Raw genomic sequence first — 13,539 nt, 5'->3', positions numbered from 1 at the left:
TCCGGGTTTTGCTGTCGACAATAAAACTCTTACTGCATTCAGCTGGACGACTCCTGGTGACTTTTTGATTTAATCTTTTTGGAACTTTAAAATTTTTCGAACGACGAAATACTTAGAAAGAATTAGAGAAGACAACAATCTCAATGAAACACCATATCAACTAGTTTGGCATGATCTTACATTATAACTTTTTATATTAAATAAAGGTCATGGAATACAGTTGTTCTAAATATTAAATTGAATCTGGAAAATCATGTCAATCAGGAACCCTTTTAGAGAAGTACACTTAAATACACTGCGGGTAGATAAAACATTTCATATTTATCATTCTTTTGTGGTTACACCATTTGACATTCAGTCTTACTTTTGGTGAGAAATGGTACAAATGTTATTTCAAATGACATAAAACCAACAAAAATATTGAATGTACATTTTAACAAACCTGATGCTGCTTTTAAAACAATTTTAAGATATTTTTGAATTTCTCATCTTGCCAACCCTTATTGGTCACTGACCCATATATGTTGTAGCAGAAATATGAAATTAAGTTTGGATGAAACAAGTATTTACAGGTAATAAAATAGTCTACTTATCAACCAAACTGCATCAGTGACTCTGGTACATGGAGGAATCTGGTGAAGCTGGAAGCCCCTGAGCAGTATAGCACATGGGCAGCAGATAAGCATGTATGGGAAGTGTGGAGGGCAGCATGTCTTGTACAAGAGCTGGTATCAGTATCAGTCTAGTTGAGTCAGGTTGAGTGTAATATACAGGTTTGTAGTACTGTACAATCTGAGCATCAAATGCATACACCTACAGTAAGCCCCAAGGGACAAATGTGTCAATCAACACTTTCACTGCTTAAAGCCAAACTTTGTTACACTGTACTGAGTGAATTTGTGACACAGTTTAAGGTTTTAATGCTTCCGTTTAAATGACTGACAGTTAGTTTGGTAACATGAGAGCTTTTTTCATTGTCTGACTTCAGAGTGCCAGCAATATGTCTATGTCCTGGAGGCAGTATGTACCAGTTTCTGTGGTATGAATGGAACTTAAAGAAATGACAATGGAAAAAGAATTATTGGTTCAATTTTTGTCAGCACCAGCTTTATGCAGTTTCAACACTCATGATAGTGCTCTTTCAAGGTAACAAAAAATCTCAAAATAGAATTTCATTTTCAATTTCCAATAAACAAATGACACCATCACATAGAGGATAGTCACCATCCATCATCCTGCTGCATCAGCATGCATTGTGTTTCATTGTGACACATTAGCTTTGATAAGCAAGCGCCTGGATGGCAGGACAAATTATTACCCATTATAACAATGCTTGTATTAATTCGGAAATGGTTGTTGGTAATGTAAGTTACAGGTACATCAGTAATTGAAGCTTCACAAACACACATTTGTAAAATTAAAACAAATAGATAAAAGAAATTGTGTAATTTACAATATATGATAACAGAGAAACAGACCAAACTGAAATGAAACAACACCTGTTTGTGTTGTGTCAAGGTTGGATGTAAACCATTGGTCTCCAACCCTGCTCCTGGAGAGCTACTGCCCTGCATGTTTTAGGTATCTCCCCACTTTAACACACTTGATTCTAATAATGAACCCGTTACCAATCCCCTTGACGAGCTTCAGCTGCTTGATAACGAGCTAATAAGGTGTATTAGAGTGGGAAGATACTTAAAACATGCAGGGCAGGGTGGGAGACCACTGCTGTAAACCACATTTCTGTTGTGAAGCAGCTCTTACTTTGACGGGTGAGGGTAAAAAAAAAAGCCAACAGTTCTTCTAACAAGCTATGATAGCTTCCTCCATCTAGGACTATCTGTTCACTTGTAGGTATGTTAGGAAGGTCTTTCAACACGGCATACGTTTGGTCAGTGGATTGATCTGGCCCCTTTGACTGGATGAATTGAATTTGCGACTTTAAATCAAGGCCTTAATGATGGTACCAATTAGCTTGATGACAAGAGAACGCAGCTGACTAAACTTATGTTATTACGACGAGGATGGGATTCGAACCCACGTGTGCAGAGCACAATGGATTAGCAGTCCATCGCCTTAACCACTCGGCCACCTCGTCTGTCGACAGCAGTTTTAACTCCATCCATTCATTTCTTTGTGTGGACAATCTGTGAACCAATTGACATAAGTGGAATCTACACCTTCATGATGGAGCCAGTTAGTTCAGTAAGATTCAAACAAAGTAGAGGGAGCGACGAGGATGGGATTCGAACCCACGCGTGCAGAGCACAATGGATTAGCAGTCCATCGCCTTAACCACTCGGCCACCTCGTCCATTGACAGTAGTTAAATGTCCATCCATTCATGTCTTTGTATGGACAATCTGTGAAACACAATGAGGTCATGAACACAAAGGGAGGTCTATAGAAAGGCATGGCGATGTAAATGGTTTTTGAGATTGCCTTTCAAAAGAGTCGAAAGATTCAGCAGATCTAATAGATTGCTGAAGATAATTCCAAACAGTTGGGGCAACCTTTTTGTTTTCGGGTTAGATAAAAAGCAGAGATTTGAGGATGGGAGTGGTTGAGAAGAGAAGCGAGGAACTAGGAGGTCAGAAATGTAGCAAGGGGCAAGGGGCAAGGGGCAAGGTCATTGAATGCCTTGAATGTAATCAGCAGGATCTTTTAGCTGATTTTGAATTTTACAGGAAGTCAGTGGAATGAATCAAGAACAGCGGTGATATGGGACCTTCAGTGGGTTCTGGTTAGAAGGTTCTGGTTGGACTAACTCCAAATGTTTTATCAGTTACAGTAGTCTAGCTGAGAAAAAATGAATGTGTGGATCAATTGTTCAGGATCAGAAGAGGATAATACATCATATCTCTAAACTGAAGAAAACAGGTTATTAACATGATGGCCAAATGTTTTATACTAGTCAAATGATCCCAATATTCTTAGCAGTAGATGTAATGTTTGGGTGAAGTGGACCAATACATTGAGTAGCTACAGAAGCAAAGCGATCTGGACTAATTACTGTAAAATAACTAAGCACACTGGACTGGAACGGTCCTTTAAATGCTAGAGTAGTTTTCAATTTCCTGGGCTACATGAGAAGAAAGCATTGAAGCTCCTCTCCTACAATGCAAGCAGCTTTTTTTTTTATCACGGCCGCTGCTGAGATGCTGCTGGGCAGTGCTGCCAGGAGCTGCTTGTACTGTAACACTGAACACACACTGAGTTGTTTGTTTGAGAGGGATGGACTTTTTGACGATGTAAAGCCTTTGTTCAAATCCAATTATTGTAAGTGGATTTGTACAAAAATGTTTTTCCCAATTGAATTCAGTTTAATGCCAAAAAACAAATAGTCATGCAAAGATTTTAAGACAGCTGCACACCCAAAACTGAGTTTGTAACCTATTCAATCTATGCCGAACGTCTGCAGGTCATACTGCAGCCATGTGTTCACCAGGTTCAATGGACCGGCCTCCAATTACAGGACACACACATCATAGAGTGCAATAAGATATAATATATTTGCAACATAAACCACATTGTGATCTTTTACATCAGATCCAGTTTTCTTTAATATATTACTAACAACAAAATTGAGATTGTTATGTAACATATTTCATTGTGGAATGCAATGAAACCAAATACTTGATACCAAACTCCTTTGTACTGTCAAATCCCATAATCAGTTATACTAACCCTTACATTTGACCTGTTTGTATAGGTGCTACAAATGTTTGTCCATTGAGGCTGTTCTGGGTCAGATTATCTCTGTATCTATTAACATGTGTTTTAGTGAAATGAATAGTTAATAGTTTTAATAAGATAGTAGTTATGAGGATTTCTTTTTATGATGTAGCAGTGAAGACTGATGGCTCTAATGGTTATACAATAAAATACATTTCCATCATTATTGCTATGTTATATTTTCATGTGTTAGGTAAAATAGGACATGATATTGTGTGATACTGTTTTTGGTGTAAAAGCTAAAAAATACACTCTCTCTGCTCTCTGAAACATGAATCAAGGTTTAATCACATTTATTGATCAGTCAGATCCACTATTGATGCTTTCTAAACACATCTGTGGTTCAACATTTGGTATAAGGGTCAACGACGTATAAGGATTTGCAACAACTCAATTGTAGAATAATAAAAACAAGCATATCTAATGCAGTAGTTCAAACATTCAGAATGTTGTGTACCTGAAGATCCATATTATACATTTGAAATTAAGTGATTTTAGTGGGTTTTTCAAGATTAATTGGCACTGGCCTTAAAAAGAGTCATGTGGTGCGACCATGATTCATCTTGAAATAAATTAATTTAGTTAACATGCTTCACATCTTTTTTTTTTTTTTTTACAAGTTTTCAGTAATATAAAGTGTTTGGAAACAAAGTATTTGCATTTTTTAAAAAATTTTGTAAATGATGATCTTTATCTTTATAAGATATTTCAAGATGAATCATGGTCGCACCACATGACTTTTTTTCAGGCCAGTGCCAATTAATCTTGAAAAACCCACTAAAATCACTTTCAAATTGTAATATGAATTGTCAGGTACACAACATTCTGAATGTTTGAACTACTGCATTAGATATGCTGGTTTTATTATTCTACAATTGAGTTGTTGAAAACCCTTATACGTCATTGACCCATAAACACTTTTTATGAAGGGATTCTTAGACCGGGTCACAATTGACAAAGAACAGACTGCGAGGGTGGAGAATATAAACAGTATGTAATGGTTAGATAAACTTTTCTTTCAAGCAAGTGTTTTAAGATAAGTTTCAAGTTTATATTGTCTAGCTATCACCTTCAGAACTTATAATCATGAGTTCACTAATCTTAAATTGATCATTTATTTAACTCATCAAATGAAGTCATTTAGAAACATAGTATTAGTTCAGATTACAGTTAAGATTTTAGCTATTTGCTTTAATGATTTTATTTTAGAATCCTTTCATTTCAGATACTGTCACAGAAGAAAAGAGCAAAATCACTTCCAACATGGAGACTGCACAGATAGTCGTAATTTTTGAAACACAAACACTCCTGTAATTACTGGTGTGAGATGTGTGGATAGCTACTCAGCTTCTGCCTTGATCAAAGATGAGCTTTATTTAGCCTCTATTTAGATAATCACAAACATTTACTGTGACCAATTTGCAGCCTCTGTGCAGCAGGAAACACCTGTCTCCAAATTTCACAGTGGCATAAATATTAGGAGCCAATCACATCTCTCCCTCGTCCAGCAGAGAGGAAAAAAAAAAAAAAAAGTGCTCTCGCTAATTGACTCAGGAAATAACGCTGTTTGATGGTATTGAAACATTCAGATGATGACTGCTCTTTGAAGCAGGAGCTTTTTCCCCTTTTTTTGGAATTAAAAGCAGTCATATGCGATTCTTGGCGAGAATCAGCCGGTACTTTGAAGTTGCCTTTATCAAATCGAACATGAAAAAGGCAATTAGCATAATCTGATTCCTTTTTTTTTTTCTGAGAAGCAACAGGATAAAAAGCTGTAAGTCTCTCAAAGGAGAGCTGGAGCTGTGTGTCCACCTAATACACATTTACCTTTGATAACTCTGCTGCAAATTAACGTGATAATGCCGGGACAGAGGGGATCTTCATCTAGAGAAATTCATTAGCTGAGATGTGAGCTTTAGATGGCTAAGAGGGAATCTTTGAAACAAGTATCACAGGAGGCAAATACTCCAAATGAAAGAGTGCTGAAGGCAGCACATGTATTAAGAGTAACATATTACATGATTGTGATGTTAAATGAATTGATCCTTCAAGTAGAAAAAAAAGAAGAGACAGAAGAGATTGATTTTGAGACTTTAATACAAGTTTTATTGAATTGCTTTATGTTTTCAATTTAGCAAAGTCATTCAAACACTATAATATTTGTAACATTATGATGTTACATCATCAATGGGATGTAAATGAGCAGCTGTAGTAGAGTCAATATGAAGGCACTGTCACTAATTAAGATGTGTCTTATGTGTGGAAAGCAGAGGAGAATAAACAACCCTCTTCTCGCTGCTAGACTTGAAATGTTGGCTGAAGAAACCGAAACTGCAGTCAATGAAGTCCATGAAGGAGAGATGAGTAAACCCGTTATAATCAGTGTGTTTGATATCAACAGTGTTGGAATGAAACTGAGTACATTTACTGTGCTTAAGTTGTTTTTTGAAGTTACTTTACACTTTTTCTCCACTATATTTCACTATTCACCCTGCTTGTGAAAGTTACTAGTTAGAGTACAGATGAGGTTTAAGTTTATTTATTTGTATAGCATCCCTGCCAGTATGTCCATGGGGGCCCCATATGGGCACTGAGTGGGCATAGGCTTGAACTGGGCAAATTTTGCGGGTCCCATATGGTTTCAGTAACATGGGCCCTTCATGTGAAGCCCATGTGGGAATGGCTAAACGGGCCAGATTTAAGGTCCATTGTGATCCCACTCAGACTCCATATGGGCAAACATATGAGGCCTTCATGGGTCTCACCCAGTTGCGCCCCACCTGAAACCCAGTCAGAACCCACTTGTAGCCCATATGGGAAAACACAGGTGAGGCCACCATGGAAACTGCAGACAAACCCACTTGGGACCCATATTTGCAGCCCATATTTAACCATTATGGGGCCCACATGGACATGCTGGCTGGGACTTTTCATACATCTATGGTACGACAAAACATGAAGATACATTAAAAAATATATATTAAAGTGCACAGGGTACAATAAATAATATAGGTGGTGTTGATATTGGGGAAGTTAATTGAAGGTCAGTATGTTCTTGTAGGTTACCTGGTTACCTGGAGTTCTCACAGAGGTCGCCTCTTAATTTCTGCTGGTGAAGTGTTCCAGATTTCCAGTACACAAGTGAGAAGGTTGCATCCCCAATGTTTTTATGGGTATGGTACTGTGAGAAGGTCACAGGCTGGGACGAGTGGTTTTAGTAGCCAAAGTAGCTAAATAAAGACCTCCAGATGTTGTTTACCCGACCTGATTGCATCTGATCTGTGTAGTTAGGCACATACAATGGGAGACTTGATGTGTAAAAACAGGCATGTAGTGAAATGTGAGCAGCCCTGTGTTTGGGTTAATGACGGGGGGCTTGTAGAAGTCAGGTTAGGACTAATTTATGGAACTGAATCAGAGATTTATAAATCAATTTTCAATGATAGTTTAACTTTTTGTCCTCGATATACTGAGTTGTTTTGATGTAGGCATTGTTTTTAGATTTAAGTTGCACTTTTGATCAGAACCTTGCAACCATGTTGGATAAGTTGTGGGTCAATGAGGTTTTTTTGTATCCATGCAGTTTAGTCAAATTAAAAGGGGTTAAAATGTGAAAATAAACGTATGAATAACTTGCACACATTCTTTTTTTGTGGACCCAGCATCAAATTTCTGCTTTTAATCCATTTTGAGAGAATATATTAGAGGATTATGGCAAAAATGTATAAGTGGTGTAACCATAAAAAACATTTACCAAATAATTCAACTTGCTTAAAAACAGTAAATTGTCAATAAAACACCATATCAACTAGTTTGACATGATCTAACATTATAACTTTTATATTAAATAAAGGTAATGGAATACAATTGTTCTAAATATTACATTTAAACTGGGGAATCATGGAGATCAGGAAACATTTATATATTTTTAAATGAAGTCATTATTTGTATAAGTCCACTTAAATACACTGTAGGTGGATAAAATATTGAATATTCATCATTCTTTTGTGGTTACACCATTTGACATTTTCAGGAGCATTCAGTCTTACTTTTGGTAAAAAAAAAAAAAAAGGTGCAACAACAACCTGATGCTGCTTTCAAGACAATTTTTTAACATATTTTTGAATTTCTCATCTTACCAATCCTTATTTATGACTGACCCATATAAACTAAATATTCATTCAGTGTTCTGTGTGACTCATACAACAAACTACTCATGAAAATCACTTGTATGTTCATCTTGCCAGACCTAATGTGTCACTGACCTGTATACATATTGCTGTGTCGATTAAAATAGATGCTCATTTGTTGTGTGTGATGTGAGTAACACAACTGACACAGCCTCTGTGTAGAGACGCTGTATCATCAGAATTAATGCTCCAGAACATCAGTCAGGTTTGTCTCATCATGCCAGACAACAGATGATTTAACACTTACTCTCTTAACCCTCATACCACTGACTGGGGTCCCCTCAGACCCCAGAGTATCTCACATTGGATTTACACTACCATTTCAATTGTTATTATTTGTCTGTAAATTTGCTCCTAATAAATGTATTTGTTATTGTTTTCCATCTATTTTAATTCATGCTATTTTTAAAAAAAAATACCATTGTATTAGGATCCTGGGCCCCCTAGTTAAAAGCACCCAATTCTACTTTTGAGGTTTTAATAGATGGAACTATTTATTCTAACTATTATTAATCTATCTATTTATAGAGTTCATATTCGCCATGGGTCCTAATTTAAAGTAACACAAACACATATTTCCTCATATGCTCTCTCTACATCCCTAAACTTTAATTTGAATACTGTATGCAAATGAACTTTCCACAAATAATAATTATCTGTTTTCTTTTTTTAACAAATAATATTTGTTGAGAGGAAATACATTTTGAAAGTATTTTATTCTTGGGCTCCTGGGGACACCAATCGGTAGTTTATGTATGTTTAATATGTTGGTAGGATGAGGGTTAAAGCTTTAGATTTCATTTTAGTAGATGACTGATCATAAATGTCAAGAGGCATAGAAACCAGCTTCCTGCTTTGCAAGCATCATATTATTTAATGGAATAAAGAGGACACTTAAATGCCTTTCTGTACTGCAGAGACCAGGACTGGAATGTACTGTACAGAATTATACAAAGTTTGATAGCATTAAAGGAGATGACTGAGGAAAGAGCACTCGGAAGTTAAAGTACAAAGCGAGTTCCCAAGAGTAACATTAAAAACCAGTGATTGCTTTTCTCTTCCCACATACTATTTTAGCCATAACCATATCTGATGAGGGCATTTACCACGTACATAGAATCCAGACACTGATCAATAAAAGTAATTCCCACCTGACACCTGTAATCAACCATGAGACAAACCTGTTCTGCTTCTACATTCAACAAATATGTGTGCGCAAAGCAATTAAAGCAGCGTCTGTAAACAGGCAGGACTCACAGAGACCCAGGATTCTGGTTTTCTCCATCAGCAGATATTTAAGACCCATTTCCTCTGTGCTCTCTCAGGTGTCTTCAGCCTTTTTTAGCTTGATAATTATAAAAGTCATTCTCCTGATGATAAAGGGGGAGATTAACATGCCGATAGAGCAGATGAGTAGTCTTTCTAAAAGCTTTTTCTTTGGTTTTGAACTCACAATTACTGAATTCTGTGTTACAGAGCGTCTTGGAACAGGTATTACTTGACGTATTATTGCGATTTGCAATAACTGCGATCATCACCTGTGTTCTTAATGATGTGCAACAATGCCATGAGCACAAATTATACAGTACAAGTGTAAAAAAAACTCCATTCATTATTTCCACAGATGGCTCAGTGTTTGTGCTCTATTTGTGAGTTTGTTTGTTTTTTTCTTTCTCCTCCGGGTGCAGAGCCGGAGGAGGACGGAGGCTGAAGTGGAATATTTCACAGAGCCGCGGTAACGATCGGAGGACCATTACGTTTCATTTATATCAGGAGATAATCTTTGCGATGTGTGTTTGGTTCATTTTAGTGCACAAACATGGAAGATTCATGATAACGTTGTGTCATTTGAGTGCAGTGCAAACAGTGGAGAGAAATGTCCAGAGAGTATATTTCATGGTAATTTGCCCACACGAGATGTAGATATTTATTGTGCACAAGTGTACAGTTCAGCTACAAGATGTTGCAACAACAAAGCCTCAAACCATCAAACACCATCAATATCCACGGCAACCATTTTCAGTCGTTATAAAGAAACCTGATGTGAACCAGTATTGGTGAAGGGGTGATAGTGGTCTGACAGTAATGCTGCAGTAGAGGAAACATCATTTTTATGAAATCATCTCAGTGGGCAAGAATAGTTAACTGCTGATGTGTTTGTTTAATATTTGATGGTCAATGGGGCTTCAGCTTTAGAGCCCCACTGTGTTTTGTAAATAATACAGAAATAAAATCACAAAAGAAATAAAAGACATGTAACCCCACCAGCACCATGGATTAACCTCACATAAATATGACTAATGTCCCAGGAGATATCCAACAATGTAAATCAAATAAATACTGGGTCAGTAATAAATAAGGGTTGGCAAGATGAGCAATTCAACAATATGTTAAAAACTAATTTTAAAAGCAGCATCAGGTTTGTTAAAATGTACATTTATTATTTTTGTTGGTTTTATATAATTTGAAATGACATTTGCACCATTTTTTACCAAAAGTAAGACTGAATGCTCCTGAAAATGTCAAATGGTGTAACCACAAAATAATGATACATATTAGATATTGTATCCACCTACAGTGTATTAAAGTGGACTTATACTAATAATTACTTCATTTAAAAAATGTAAATGTTTCCTGATCACAAAATCACAAAATAATGATAAATATTAATGTCATTAGAATGAAAGAGAAAACACATTCAACCCTGGTTTGGTAACAAATCAGTACCTTCAAATAATTACCTTAATAACATTAATTTTAGGCTATAATTAATTTATACATTCAAGCTGGAATTGTATTACATTGCTCTGCTGATATTGTGATATTGTCTGTGATTGTCTGCGATTGGTCCGTTCTCTGTCCTGTGATTGGTCTGTTCTCTGTCCTGTGATTGGTTTGGCCCGTACTGTGATTGGTGTGACCTGTCCTTCAGACACACAGGAAAGTACAGACCAATCACATTGCAGATCAGACTAATCACAGTACAGATGAGACCATGTGGTAACATTGTATAAAAATATGCAAAATAAACAAATAAAAGGCAGAAAATCCCACACAGATTTAAACAGACAGGTGAAGACAGCAGACCTTCCTGATGGTATTTATTCATCTAGACATACTGAATCTAATCATTTCTAAATCCTCACCTTCCTCAAAGTGTGTACTGATAATCAAAATGACCTTTGATCCAACAATCAGACTTAGTGGAAACATCCATCAATTCCCTTGATTGATTATTCCCCTCTGTGTCCATCAAGCTGTTTAAGTGACTCGTGGATGAACTGCACCCAGTGGTAGGTCTTAATGAACCAGTGGAACTGATGGTCACTTTCCACTGTCAGGCAATTTACTGTGACAGATCATTTGAGGTTTTTTTTTCACCCTGAATCTTGTCAACAACTAATCTCTTCCCAGTGAGAGCATCAGCTGATCTATACATTTTGTAAACCTGCCCCTCCATATATGCAGTTCAATAGGTGCTAGATTTTTTTTTTGAGCAGTTCCAGTTCTGTTTTTTTAACTGGATCAATTTGCTACAGCTTGTATTGAAGAGACGCTCTGATGTCAGCGTTGCTTCACACAAACATCAGTTACATCAGCATGCTGCTTACAGGAGGATGGCAGCTCATGTGGACTACAGACACTGGTGGAAATTTTGGAATGACAACACTAAGCTTTTTTCCTCTCGGTAGTTTTCCACCGTGTCTGTTAAACTGATGACACTGAAGCCTCACCTGCTGCTAAAGCTTCTCCCTTTCAACATAGGAAGCATTAGCATCTTTTACTTAAGTAGCAATACTACAGACACTACAGTTACACTAGCAGCTGTGTGACTCTGTACTATAATATAAATGATAATAAATAATATATTAATAAAGTACTACTTTTATTATTAGAACTGTTACTAAACTTCAAATCAACATTTAAAGCCTGTACATTAATAACAACAGTAACTCTTTCCAGGCTATTTCAGCTATGTAGTATACAGTTAATAATTGATGTCATGGTAAGTAAAGAGAAAATATGAAAGTGTTTGATTTGGGCAGTCATGGTGTCTACTAGCAGTCTTTATGTCTGCTGAGCTGAAACACTACATCTAAAAAGATGTTATATGATCAAATCCACATATCTGCAGCTATTCGGTGGTTGATGAGATAATTGGAGAAAGTACAACGTGTGATTCTGATTCTATCAGTCATTTATACACTCTCTCAGTATAAGCAAACTTTAATGGTGCCTTTAGACTGGGAAATCTACAATGGAGCCCACTCCCCAATATCCTTAACTGCTGCTTTCATTTCGTTTGAACCTAAAAACATTCGGTGAAACGTCAAGAGTGTTATAGACCATGCAGTAGAAGTCATTAAAAACAATATTTAATATCACAAATGGTTCGAAACTGATTGTATGCTTTGCTGGAGTGGAAATGTTGGTTATTGATAAATAGAAGATGTAAGCAGTATGTATTTGTGTGTGTGTGTGTGTGTGTGTGTGTGTGTGAGATGCTCGTACACAGTCATAGCTACACTGTGAGAGTAGTTAACATTACTGTTTATCTGCAAGCCCATGTGTCAAATAAAAAATGCAGGAAGCTTAAGCATGAGCCCACTGCCATATGTAATTTATGTAGTCGGAGTTTGTTTCCAGACGATGGTAATTTACATCAGGAATGGCTGGAAGTGTTTGTGTTTGTGTTCCACACATTTTACAGCCGACTGTCTGCTTAACGAGACGCAGCACTCCGAATTTTCAACTTTTTCCATCTTCAGTCTTTGGATGAAGTTTTAAAACATGCACACTCGTAAACACTGTTTCTTTATGTTTCTCAGCTAAAGGAATATAATATATCTGTGCTAATGCTAAGATAGCAACCGCCGGCTACATTTGAAACAAGTATTTGTACCTTGTGAGGAAACTTAGACACAATCTCTCAGTTCTGAAACATCCTGTTGAAATATCAGCTGTGAAACAGCAGGTTCTTCCTCTCATTCAGTATCAGACTCCATTCAGTTCACTATATCACCAGTACACAATTCGACCAATCAGTTGTCTGAAGACTGTGATCAGGTGATTAAATGAGTCAAGCCTGGTGTGCTCCTGCTCGGTTAGAATGAAAACCTGAAGCCACATGAATATTTATAGAATAGTTTGGACATCCCTGTGATATACTGTACTGTACTGTACTGTACTGTACTATACTATACTGTACTGTACTGTACTATACTATACTGTACTATACTGTACTGTACTATACTGTACTGTACTATACTGTACTGTACTGTACTATACTATACTGTACTATACTATACTGTACTGTACTATACTGTACTATACTGTACTGTACTGTACTATATTATACTGTACTATACTGTACTGTACTATACTATACTGTACTGCAGTGTACTATACTGTACTATACTATACTGTACTGTACTATACTGTACTGCACTGTACTGTACTATACTGTACTGTACTATACTATACTGTACTGTACTGTACTATACTGTACTGTACTGTACTATACTGTACTGTACTGCACTGTACTATACTATACTGTACTGTACTATAATGTACTGTACTATACTATACTGTACTATATTATACTGTACTGTACT

General features: G+C 36.6%; 2 non-coding genes across 2 annotated transcripts; both read right to left on the bottom strand.

The window, feature by feature from the left end:
• Positions 1–2,016: 2,016 nt before the first annotated feature.
• trnas-gcu (transfer RNA serine (anticodon GCU)) lies at positions 2,017–2,098 on the bottom strand. The gene has a single exon. It is a non-coding gene; the product is annotated as a tRNA-Ser (tRNA).
• Positions 2,099–2,231: 133 nt separating this feature from the next.
• On the bottom strand, positions 2,232–2,313 carry trnas-gcu (transfer RNA serine (anticodon GCU)). The gene has a single exon. It is a non-coding gene; the product is annotated as a tRNA-Ser (tRNA).
• Between the last annotated feature and the right edge of the window lie 11,226 nt (positions 2,314–13,539).

The sequence above is a fragment of the Scomber scombrus genome, chromosome 19 (genome assembly GCF_963691925.1).
Source record: "Scomber scombrus chromosome 19, fScoSco1.1, whole genome shotgun sequence".
NCBI lineage: Eukaryota > Metazoa > Chordata > Actinopteri > Scombriformes > Scombridae > Scomber > Scomber scombrus.
This window is presented reverse-complemented; position numbering and strand designations above follow the sequence as displayed.